Source organism: Hydra vulgaris, chromosome 10, assembly GCF_038396675.1.
Source record: "Hydra vulgaris chromosome 10, alternate assembly HydraT2T_AEP".
NCBI classification, from domain to species: Eukaryota; Metazoa; Cnidaria; class Hydrozoa; order Anthoathecata; family Hydridae; genus Hydra; species Hydra vulgaris.
In genome coordinates this window covers 11,087,913-11,100,400 of record NC_088929.1, presented here as the reverse complement: position 1 = coordinate 11,100,400, position 12,488 = coordinate 11,087,913, and the positions used below count along the sequence as shown (strand labels likewise).

The following is a 12,488-nucleotide window of genomic DNA, read 5'->3' as shown; positions in this document are numbered from 1 at the left end:
AATGTAAAATCAATCCGCCATTACACATATTTAAAGATTTTATTACCTTAAAAACAAAAAATAAGTATACACTACGAAATGATAACTCACTCTATGAACCCTTTTGTCGAACAAAATTCAATCAGTTCTGTATTGCTTATCGTGAACCAAATCTCTGGAACAAAATCATTTTATCTAATTTGGATTTATCAGTTACCTTCCCAGTCTTTAAAAAGAAATTAAAAGAATTCATTAATTTTTAATGGCAATATTTTGAAATACTTTTAAAAATAAGAAATTTATATAAATACGCTCTTTTGATTTTGTATTTTGTCATTTTTATTTGTTTATATTTATTAATAGCTTAAGTTATATTTTATTATAACGATATATGGTTCTGGCAACAAGATCATTAGATCTTCCATCAGATACCAAATTTTTATTTAAACTTTCTTTTTGTTATTTTATTTTTAATCTTATTGATGAGGTGATTATTATATTCTCTATTATAATTTATTAAAAGTATAAAAATTCCAATATTTGTAAATGTAAAACTTTATATTAAAAAAAGAGGACAATTTATACATACAAAGTGTATGTATGTATGTATGTATGTATGTATGTATGTATGTATGTATGTATGTATGTATGTATGTATGTATGTATGTATGTATGTATGTATGTATGTATGTATGTATGTATGTATGTATGTATGTATGTATGTATGTATGTATGTATGTATGTATGTATGTATGTATGTATGTATGTATGTATGTATGTATGTATGTATGTATGTATGTATGTATGTATGTGTGTATATATATATATATGTATGTGTGTAAGTGTGTGTATTTATATATGTGTTTACATACAAACAATAAAAAAAAAATTGAAAAAAAAAAAAATTTATCAGACCGGAACACATTGGTCAAAACAGCAATTTCTTAGTACTTCTGTAACTTCAGCAACTTCTTCAACTTTAACTTCAAGCAACTTCAAATCAACTTCTTTAACTTCAACTTCAAACTTCAAACCTCAACTTCTTCAACTTCAAACTTCAGCAACTTCAAATCAACTTCTTTAACTTCAGCAACTTCAGCAACTTCTTAGTACTTATCTACGTCTTTATTGATTGTCGAGAACTTGAGACGATTTAAAAGAAGAAGAAGAAGAAGAAGAAGAAGAAGAAGAAGAAGAAGAAGAAGAAGAAGAAAAAGAAGAAGAAGAAGAAGAAGAAGAAGAAGAAGAAGAAGAAGAAGAAGAAGAAGAAGAAGAAGAAGAAGAAGAAGAAGAAGAAGAAGAAGAAGAAGAAGAAGAAGAAGAAGAAGAAGAAGAAGAAGAAGAAGAAGAAGAAGAAGAAGAAGAAGAAGAAGAAGAAGAAGAAGAAGAAGAAGAAGAAGAAAAAAAAAAAGAAGATAAAATGAAGTGTTATTTTATTAAAACTGAAAAACGAACATTGTGATGAAAGGAGAAAAGATTAATAATTTCTTAAAAAACTGAAGATTTGGATGTTTAACTGTTTAACAACTAAAAATAATTGTGAATTTGAACAAAATTATAACCGGACATAAAAACTCGAAAAACAAATTTCTAAGTAAAGACACACAAGTTCTGCAAGTAAACATTTTCACCACAAACAAGTTATAAAGATAAAAATGTAAACTATATTATGGAAATATAATAAATAAAAAGTAAAAAAAAAAAAAAAGATTTCTTCCGCTACCTGTCCCTGTCAACCAAACGAGAGACGGGCTCAAAGCATAAGATGTCTCAGAAGGAGCAAAAGAATTGTTTCCATTATCCGTCTTTATGCTCATTGCATCAAACATTGAAAGTATTCCTCGTACTGCCAAAGGATTTCCAATTTTGCCGTATGATGCGTTTTGTCAATCAATTCAGTCTAGCCTAGCTGATGGAATCTGTAAAAAGTGCAATATCCACTTTGCCTCTCAAGCTATGTTGAAAAAGTACGCTTCTATCCATTCTTCTGCTATAACACTCCCTCTAATCAAAAGGGTCCAACCTGTTCGTATCGCTGCCAAGCGTCAGACAGAATTTTAGGCAGTCATCGCCTTGCAGAAGAGTTCGGAAACTGCTGAATGGTTAGATAAAAATGAAGTTGATGCAACGAATTTGATTGTACCTCAAGAATACGATATCCTTTTTGAGCGCGGAGAGCATTCACTACCTATTGTTTCAATCGATGATCACTTCAACAACCCATGGGAAGATTATATTAAAGATATATAATACTATTTGCTTAGTTGATTATTTAATGAGTTATCGACATCATATATAACGGGGGTAGGCCAAAAATTGACAGTTTGACAAAGGGGGAAGGGGGAGTCAAAAAATTGAGAAAAAACACTGACATCATTTATGGATGACCCCTAACAAGCCTCAAAATTTGTCATTAAAATACCGCTTAAATTTATATTGCATATCAACAACTTTAATTTTCACTAAAAAAAGGTGTGACATCATGAAACAATCTAGCGAAATTTCCGTAATATAATAAAATAGCATTATTTTAAAATTTAAAATGTGGTCTTATGCAGCAATATAATCTGTTTTATATGAATGGCCGATATGATAACCGCATCTATTTTTGCATGTATTTATTAAAAGAGCAAACCACATTAGGTGGAATGGTTAAGTGGACCGCATTATAAGATGCGCATGTGGGCCTTACCAATCATCAGTTTATATATATTTTTTTCTCCTTTTATTTAGCCGTACAAATATTTACAAGTTCCGTGTTTTATAATATATATAAAAATGGCAAGGACGAGAAGAAGACATATTTGCCTTATCACCAAGTCCCTTGTTTTTTCTAGACATTTATATAAATACATTGTAACTAAAATTAAAAATTAAAAATCAGAGAAAAAAGCAAAATGTTTCAAAGAAGTTAGTATAAAATGCAAAATAGCTAAAGTCTTTCAAAGTTGTTTTTAATACAAGTTAAAGAAGTAGTTTATTCTCAATAACATGAAGATTAACTTACGGTCATGCAATGCTATATATATTCAAATTTCAAAATTATTCATTAAAGTAAAATTTTAATAAATCATTCAAGGAAACCAAAACCAACAGCATAAAAAGAAAATATGGAAAATGAAAACATAAAGGTTAATTTATAATCAGAAGACACTATATATACATATATATATATATATATATATATATATATATATATATATATATATATATATATATATATATATATATATATATATACATATATACATATATATATACATACATATATATATATATACACACATACATATATGCATATATACACATACACACACACACACACACACACATATTTACACATACACACACATACACACATATACCACTGTGTCACGAAATGACTTTTAATTCGAACCTCTTGTCCCGAGAAAACCCTTTGGAGGTTTGAGAGTACACATGTGTAGAATTACTCTAGAGTTGGTTTTGAAATCTTTCATCATCGTCCGAGAAAGAAAAATCAGTTTAAAGTTTTTAATTTTATGCTTATTTAATAAGGTCAATAAACTAAGAGTTTTTTTTTCTTTCTCAAAAAAACTGTCTATTTTGGTTATTTGTTTTACAAATAGTACATACAAAATATTTTAGCAAAAAAATAATTAACTAAAAAATTCCGGGAAAAACCTGCAAACAGTTTAGAAACCGTTTTAAAAGAACAAGGTGCGCGTCATTTTTCAAAATGCCTAACCAAGCAAAAACTCATGAAGACAACAGGAAAACTGTCTGTTTTCTCTGTATGAACAAAGCTAACAGGCAGCTGACTGATTTTATGATTAAACGCAGCCAAGAAATTTTGGGCCAAAGAATCAACTTTGAAGACCAAAGAGTACCAATTGGAATCTGTGAAAACTGTCGAGTAAGTCTCAGAAGAAAAGGTGAAGGGAGAGATGTCCAACTTCCTTCCTTGCCAGACTATCAAAACATAAAGATCCGTCCTGCAACAAGAGAATCAGCATGTGATTGCTTGATTTGTAGTGTGGGAAAAGCAAAATTCAGAAGCCCTCAGATAAGTGGAGCAACAAACACTGCCAGTCAGCTTATAGAACAGCTGTCAAAGGGCATAGCAATAAAATATACACTATGAATTTCGGAAATGAGACAATGGTAACTTTCTGTAATTTTTTGCAGGTCCATCGCGACAAAGAGAATTATTTCCTTCATCTAAACCCACCTTGACTGCACAACATCTAGTACAAGTTCAAAACCAGATTGGTCTTTCAAATAGAGGAATGAATATGCTTGCTTCAACTCTAAACAAAGTAGTTCCACAGCGTGTTGTGGAGAAAAATTTCAGAGAAAAGTTTGAATCTCTTGGAAAGCAACTTTCTGACCTTTTTGTCACCTCAGAAATTACTGATACATCCAAAAGCACTAGCCAAGAGTCTAAACATTTATTGGTGTACTGCAATGACATGGAGGCATTAAGAAACACTGTTGCTGAAGTCAGAGGCCCTCAGTCAGACCAGCTTATTAAGGTGGGGATAGATGGTGGAGGCGGGTTCGTGAAAGTTTCTTTTGGTATTATGAGCTTAGAAACACCAGATACTTCTCCTCCATCAAAGAAACCTCTCTTTAAAAATTTCAAAGACTCAAGAGTGAAGCGTCAACTTTTGGTGGCCATTGCAGAAAATGTCTCTGAAAACTATGACAATGTCAAACAAATCCTGGATAAACTGTGTTTAGAGAGAATGTCTTTTGTGTTGTCATGCGACATGAAGCTTGCTAACATAATTTGTGGCTTGCAATCTCACTCTAGTGCACACCCTTGCACCTGGTGTGACATTGAGTCAAAGAATCTTCATCACAGTGATGAGCTTCGAACATTTGGCTCCATTCGTTCTGATTTTGAAGGCTTCCAAGCAGCCGGTGCCCAAACAAAAAAGGCAAGGGACTTTCAAAATGTTGTTCACCAGCCAATAATAAGACTTTCTGATGATACTCTTGTCCTAGATTTTATTCCTCCTATGGAACTTCACCTTCTTATTGGTGTTGTGAACCACCTCTTTAAGAACCTCTGTCAGGTTTGGCAAAATGCAGATGAGTGGCCAAAGATGATCAACATTCAACAACAACCTTTTCACGGAGGACAATTTGCTGGCAATGAGTGTAGAAAGCTTTTGAGAAATGTTGACTCACTTCAACAACTTGCAGAGAAGCATGCTTGCTTTTTGGCATTTCCATTTATTGAAACCCTCAGAAAATTTGATACTGTTGTTCATGCCTGCTTTGGGAATACACTCCAACAGAACTACTGTGAGCTTATTGAAGAGTTTAAAGCTTCCTATCTCAACTTTCCAAACACAAGTGTTACCCCCAAAGCACATGCTGTTTTCTTCCATGTGACACAGTTTATTGATCGCCACAACCACTCTCTAGGCATCTTTTCTGAGCAAGCCACAGAGTCACTTCACCACAACTTCAGTCTTCATTGGCAACGTTTCAAGAGGCCAGCCATCCATCCAGATTATCCCAGGAATCTTCGAAACTGTTTGATCAAGTATAACAGTAAACATTTATTTTGATTTCTATTTGTGGAAGAGACATTTAGAGTTATTAATTACATATGCTATGTAAGAGTTTAATAAAGGCTTGCTCTTAATCAATTGAGTAGAATAATTTGTATAAGTATCTAGAATCATTAATGTTTTTCACAGCTTGAATTTCAAAGCTGAAAGTAGAAAACTGTTTGTCTTTCAAGAATAGTTTGTATGTATTTTTTTTGGTTTTGCTTTGTTTAGAGTTGCAAACACATTATATGTTGAAGAAATTTATATGTTATAATAGAGAACAAGATTTTTTTAAAAAATTATTTTTTTGTAAAATTTTTATTCTGAGCAATAAAATTAAAAACTTTAAACTGATTTTTCTTTCTCGGACGATGATGAAAGATTTCAAAACCAACTCTAGTGTTATTCTACACATGTGTACTCTCAAACCTCCAAAGGGTTTTCTCGGGACAAGAGGTTCGAATTAAAAGTCATTTCGTGACACTGTGATACACGCCCATACACATACACACACATATATATATATATATACACACATATATATATATATATATATATATATATATATATATATATATATATATATTATATACATATATATATATATATATACATATATATATATATACATATATATATATATATATATAAATATATATATATATATATATATATATATATATATATATATATATATATATATATATATATATATATATGTATATATATATACACATATATATATATATATACATATACACACACATACACATATATACTTTTTCATAATATAATTGAATATAATGTATATAATTAAAGACTTTAGACCTTTTCAGACAAACAAAGCATGCACTAATAGATAATTTTCAAGTATAACATTTTTATAGGTAGATTTAAAAAAAAATTCTCTGTTTTTTCATTATTTAAAAGTAATAGTTTTAGCTTTTGTTTAAACTGTTCAAGAGTTTTAAGTGTTTTAATATCATTACTAATTATCTTATTCCATACATTAGGTCCTCTAATAGTTATTGAGAACTTGGTTGACTCATATAGTTTTGGGTTGTACAAAGTTGTTACTTGAATATTTAGTCATGTATTTGTGTTGAATTTTATTAAATAATGGTTTGAAGATATTTGGTATTGTATTATTATTAGTTTTATACATAAAAATTAGCAGATGATATATATTTATTTGGTACAAGTTTGATATTTCTAGATTGTTGAACAATGGTCCAGAATGTGAGAAGCGGTGTGCATTTGATAATAATCTAATTGCATGTTTTTGTTTGCTAAATAGCTTTTTTGTCTTTGACTTATTGGGGCTGCACCAGGCAATGTTTGCATAATTCAGATAGGAATGAATAAATGAGTAATATATGTATTTCAAACATGATTAATCTAAGTATGGTTTTGCTTTATAGAGTAATCCGATATTTTTAGAAATTTTATTTTCAATCATGTTTATGTGGCTTTCCAATTTATGTTTTCATCTAGAATTACACCTAGAAATTTCATTGAACATTCTCTTTTTACGATGCATTTTCCAATAATAAGTTTTGGAAGTGCAAGAGGGATTTTATCTTTTTTATGGAGGCGATGAAAAATAGTATAATTAGTTTTAGTTAAATTAATTGTAAGTTTATTCATATTTAACCATTCGGTTAGTTTTAGAAGTTCAATGTTGACCGTTTTAAATAATGTTGTTATATCACTGTGAGAATAAAATAAATTTGTATCATCAGCAAATAAAATAGAATCTAGAATATTAGAAGCTTTGCTTAAATCATTAATATAGATTAAAAATAAAAGTGGTCCTAATATAGATCCTTGAGGAACGCCGCAAGTAATTGACATATTGTTAGTTTTTTCATTCCCGAATGAAATATATTGTTTTCTATTAGATAAGTAGCTTTTAAACCAAGCTATGTTTATATTTTTGATTCCGTAGTTTTCTAATTTTTTAATTAAAATACTATGATCAACAGTGTCGAACGCCTTACTAAGATCTATGAAAACACCTAAAGTAAACTTGTTTTTGTCAAAACCTTGAAAAATAATCTGAATGAGATGAAGAATTGCATGATCAGTAGAGTGCCCTGTTTTGAAGCCAAATTGTTTGTTATAGAGAATATTATTTTTATCTAAATATGAGTATAATTTGTTATACATAATGCGTTCTAGTATTTTCGAGAAGCATTGAAGAATGGAAATAGGTCTATAGTTATATTATATCATAGCTATATTAGTATCATCTCCAGACTTAAAAACTGGTATTACCCTTGCAATTTTAAGTTTTTTTGGAAAGACTCCTTGTTTAAACGAAAAATTAAATATATACAAAAGAACTTTTTTAATATAGAAAATACATTTAACTACAACATTACTACTAACATTATCAAATCCTTGTGCTTTGTTTAATTTTAATGAACTCACAGCATCTAATAATTCCTTTTCAGTTAACTCAGCATTTTCCATACTTGAATTGCTAGGAGTCAAGTATTTCTCCTTGTTAAACTCACTGTGTTTTAATTTTGATGTTAAATTTAAACCTGCATTGACAAACACCTCATTAAATGTTTTAGCAATTATAGATTCTTTAGTAATATCTTGATGATGATAGTTTAGTTTTTTTGGAAGACCATTTAGCTTAAGTGTATATCGATAATCATCTAGAATATAGTTTTATTCCACTTATAAGCACTATGGTCACATGTGGGCCACATATACCTTTCTTGTCGGGACTTACTTTACAAAGTAAAATTAAACTACATCATAGCAACAAATTACTTTTACGTGTAAAAGTAACTAATTAGCAACAACAGCTTGCATGAAAGTAATTTAAAAAAAATTGTTATTTTCTTTTACAAATAAAAGTTAATTTTTTCTTTGAAATTTTATACTTGACTTTGTAAGTAAATAAAATGTAAGTTATATTATTTCCTTTCTCAAAGAATAGTCATTTTATGCTGATTTAAAATAAATTTTGAGATAGGTAGCGTATTCAAATCCATTTCCTGTTTGAGGGCACTTCTAGGTAATACTTCAGGTAATACTCTGATGTATGTGGGCAGTGTTTGCGTGGGGCATTCGGAATGAATTTTTTTTCACGTATATCATAAAGGGTAGTTCTATTATAATTCGGGTAGAGACAGGCTCCATGCCGCATGAGTGTTAATAGGGGCTGCTAAATAATCATTGATTTTTTGTTTCTTTTTTTTGTTGAGCAGAAATAGGTTAGTGGCCATAATGAAACTTTGGCGTGGGTAAGGGAAAAGGGGGCACAATCTCTAAGCTATGGGTAATTCATGCATGTGTAAACCTTGATAAGTCATTTTTCGTTAGAGCGCGCTTTTTGTCCAGTTTTTTTTCTTTGTATTTGCTTTTTCAATCAAGTATTTTGTTTTGGTAATATGACGCAATATAACATTTTTGGTATCCGCAAGTACATCGACTGCTAAAACAGTTTTTAAAAAATTATAAGTCATTTAAACTCTCTGATATAACTTGTATGATTAAAAGAGTGTTTATCAGACATAATCTTTTATTGCGTTTTATTATATATAATCTATTTGAAAAAAGATGGAAAGGAAAGCTATTCAGTCTTCTACTATAGGTTGTGGGCACCCTAATAACCTCTTTTTTGTTACGTTGGTGTCCAATCAGCACAAGGATGATTAGAAAAATAAATTCTTATTCAATTAAAATACTGCTTTAGAATAATTTTTTTTTAAATTTTACTTTATCATTCAGACTTCACTTTGATTTTACTTTATTTTGACATTATTTGTGTAGTCCCAATGAACATGCATGTTAAATTTGTTTCCTTGGCAAGGGCCCGGTATACACAGATTGGTTGAGAACTAGTCAATATTTAGTCAAAATTGGTCGAAAAATGGATAAAACGTTTAGCGACCTATTATTGACTAAAAATCGACGCTTGATTTGAAATGTAAATTTCAAACTTTTTTATATATGCATTTACTAAACGTCGATCTAACGTTTAGAATATCGACTTACATAAGTCAATATTGCGAACCTTTAATCGACCTTAATTAAACGTAAAAATTTATAGATTTAAAATCTACGCTTTAAATCTTTTGGTATTGTGGTTTATTCTCCTCCGGCTAATTGCCATACAGAGACCACCATACCAAGGCACGCAAAAACATGTTCAGCCCCCCAAGAAGGAGCGTCATAACCGCTTTACGGCCGAGAGTAAAGTGAATTTTGGAAGAACGAAGTTTTCTTAGAGTAAAAGATAGAAGTAGTCGTGTTAGAAAGAAAGCATAGAGAAAGCGGACAGGATTGCACATGATGTTAGATAGTGCAATTGGTGGAAAACATGCTGAAATTAGGTTAATGACAGCAATCGGATCAACACAGGGACTAAAACGTTTCAGTATGTGTTTTTTTCCGTTTTAAATCTTCCGCTTTAAATCTTTTATCTTTTTTTTTTAATCTTTCCGCTTTAAATCTTTTAATTTATACGTTTATTAAACCTCGATCAAACGTTTACAATATTGACTTATATAAGTCGTTATTCTAAACGTTTAATCGACGTTTAATAAACGTTTGTTATATAGCAATTGGTCAGAAGACTTTGATAACAGCTAAAGTTACGCGGTTTAAATAGGCATAAAATAAAAAGCTTATTAAAAAATTATTTTTTATTCTCTAAATAATTAAAATAGATTTAAATGCGTTTTCAAGATTCACTTAAAACAACAGAAAGCATAACGACTGATAAATAAATATTAAGCGAGTGTCGGGTGCGCCATTTTAATTAATGGAAGTTAAAAAGATCTTATCGCAACAATCTACCTTCCTAAATGCCAACTAACCAATGGAGTCCGATGTTTTAGAAATATTGATGGCGATATTGACACAGGTAAAAAATATGAGTTGCTGGTCTCTTGTTTTGAAAGTCCTACTGCAAGAACTTTTTTTGTAAGTTTTATAAATAGTTTAAATTCATTTTGTAAACGCTAGTATTTTTTTTTTTATATAGTTTATTTCGTCATTTTCATAATAAGTTATTTACAAAATATTTTGAGTTAAGATATGACCGGAGCAGGCAGAAGACAAAAGTCTTATCATCTAGCCCCGTTGTATCGTTTACACTATCATAAATCTATCATAAATTTTTACAATATCAATAAAATAATATAAATACTATTAAATAAACATTTTACATTTTTTTATACTTAAAAAAAATATATTTTTACATACATAAAAATATATTTATGTATAAAAAAAAGGAAATAAATACAAATTTAGATAAATAAGCAAAAAGAAAAAATATGTTTTGCTTTTAAGCAAACAAAAGAAAAGTTAAGAATTAAAAAACAAGATATTAAAAATAAAATAGAATTTGAGATATGTCATAATCAAGTAACTGTTTTTTTTTAAATAACTTTGAAAGTTTGAAGTGAAATTAAAGTTTTACTTTCAATTGGAAGGAATGAGTTCCACAAATGTGGCCCTCGGTATGTTATTGAGAAATTAGACTGTTTTAATAAGGTTTTTGGTACCTGATAGTTATGCAATGAATGCTTTGTTTGGTATTTATGATTTATAATAACAAAAAGGTCGTCAAAAATATTTGGCAGCATACGATATTTAAATCTAAACATGTATAAAAGAATACTGTAAATATTTAATTGATAAACATTAAGCACTCCAAGCTTTCTAAGCAATGGATTGGCACTGGTGTATTTATTAGCATTTAATATAAGGCGGCTTGGTTGTTTTTGTTTATTTAAGATACGCTTTAATTTTGATGGAAAAATGCTGGCCCACGCAATATTATAATAACTGATATAGCTATGGATAAACGAAAAGTAGATAAGTTTTAAGCAGTTTTTATCCAACATATGTCTTGTCTTGTACATAATTCCAATACTCTTTGAAATTTTATTTTCTATTAAATTAATGTGGTCTTTCCAACTTATTTGTTCGTCAAGTAAAACCCCTAAAAATTTGATTGTGTATGATTAAAAGTATGATTGTGTAACAATAGGTATTCATATTTGCAATAATCAAGATGTTTAATAACTAAATATTTATTTTTTTATTTTACATACATTTTAGCTTAATTTAGTTACATTTCGTCAGCCGAGAACCAAGAGGCCGTATGTCCATTTTTTGTATTTCCAAGAAAATCATGTTTTAAAATTTAATTTGTTAAGACTTACTTAATGTCCAACTAATTTTTTTAATATTTTTAAAGGTCATATCATTCTTGAAACAAGATTTATTAGACACATACTCCATTGATTGTTGAATATTTATTGGTAATAATCAGAAAAAACACAAAATGTGGACATACGGTCTCTTGGTTCTCGGCTGACAATTTGCTAGAGAATCGAATCAAAATCATCTATGTAAAGTTGTTCTGTGTAATTCCAATTTTGATTTATGAATGTACATTTAAAATGCTAACTATTTTACCCTAGTTTTTTGCGGTTACAAATTAGGTTACGAAATCAGACGATCAGGATACGAATGTAGAAGATGATTTTGCACAAGAACAGGTGCGTGATATACAAGCGGTAGACGGTACACTAGGAAGATTTTAGATAATGCAGAAACCAGAGAAAACAGTGATCCAAAATATATGTTTATGAGTTTATTAATTATATTATTAATTTTTAACTTAATCCTAATGTAAACTTTTATTTTCTGCTAATGAGATTAAATTTAAAAAATGTTTGATAGAAATTGTTACTATTTAACTTCCCCTGCAAAATGCTTGAATATTGATTTTTTTTTAATTATTGAAGCTTAAACATATGGAGTATAGTGTACGAACACTTTTACTCTAAATCTCCACTATATGAAAACGTTTTATATAAGTTTATAACTTTATATATAGCTTCATAATATAAAAGTATAGTATAAGTAGTATTGTATAATAGTTTATAAACATTAAAATAGTTATAAAAAATATAAAAAATAAAACCA

The 12,488-nt window shown here is 29.2% G+C and overlaps 1 long non-coding RNA gene across 1 annotated transcript; it reads left to right on the top strand.

Moving 5' to 3' along the window:
* Positions 1 to 10,272: 10,272 nt before the first annotated feature.
* LOC136086497 (uncharacterized) lies at positions 10,273 to 12,245 on the top strand. The gene is made up of 2 exons (XR_010641370.1): positions 10,273 to 10,472; positions 12,002 to 12,245. It is a non-coding gene; the product is annotated as an uncharacterized LOC136086497 (long non-coding RNA).
* Positions 12,246 to 12,488: the final 243 nt, after the last annotated feature.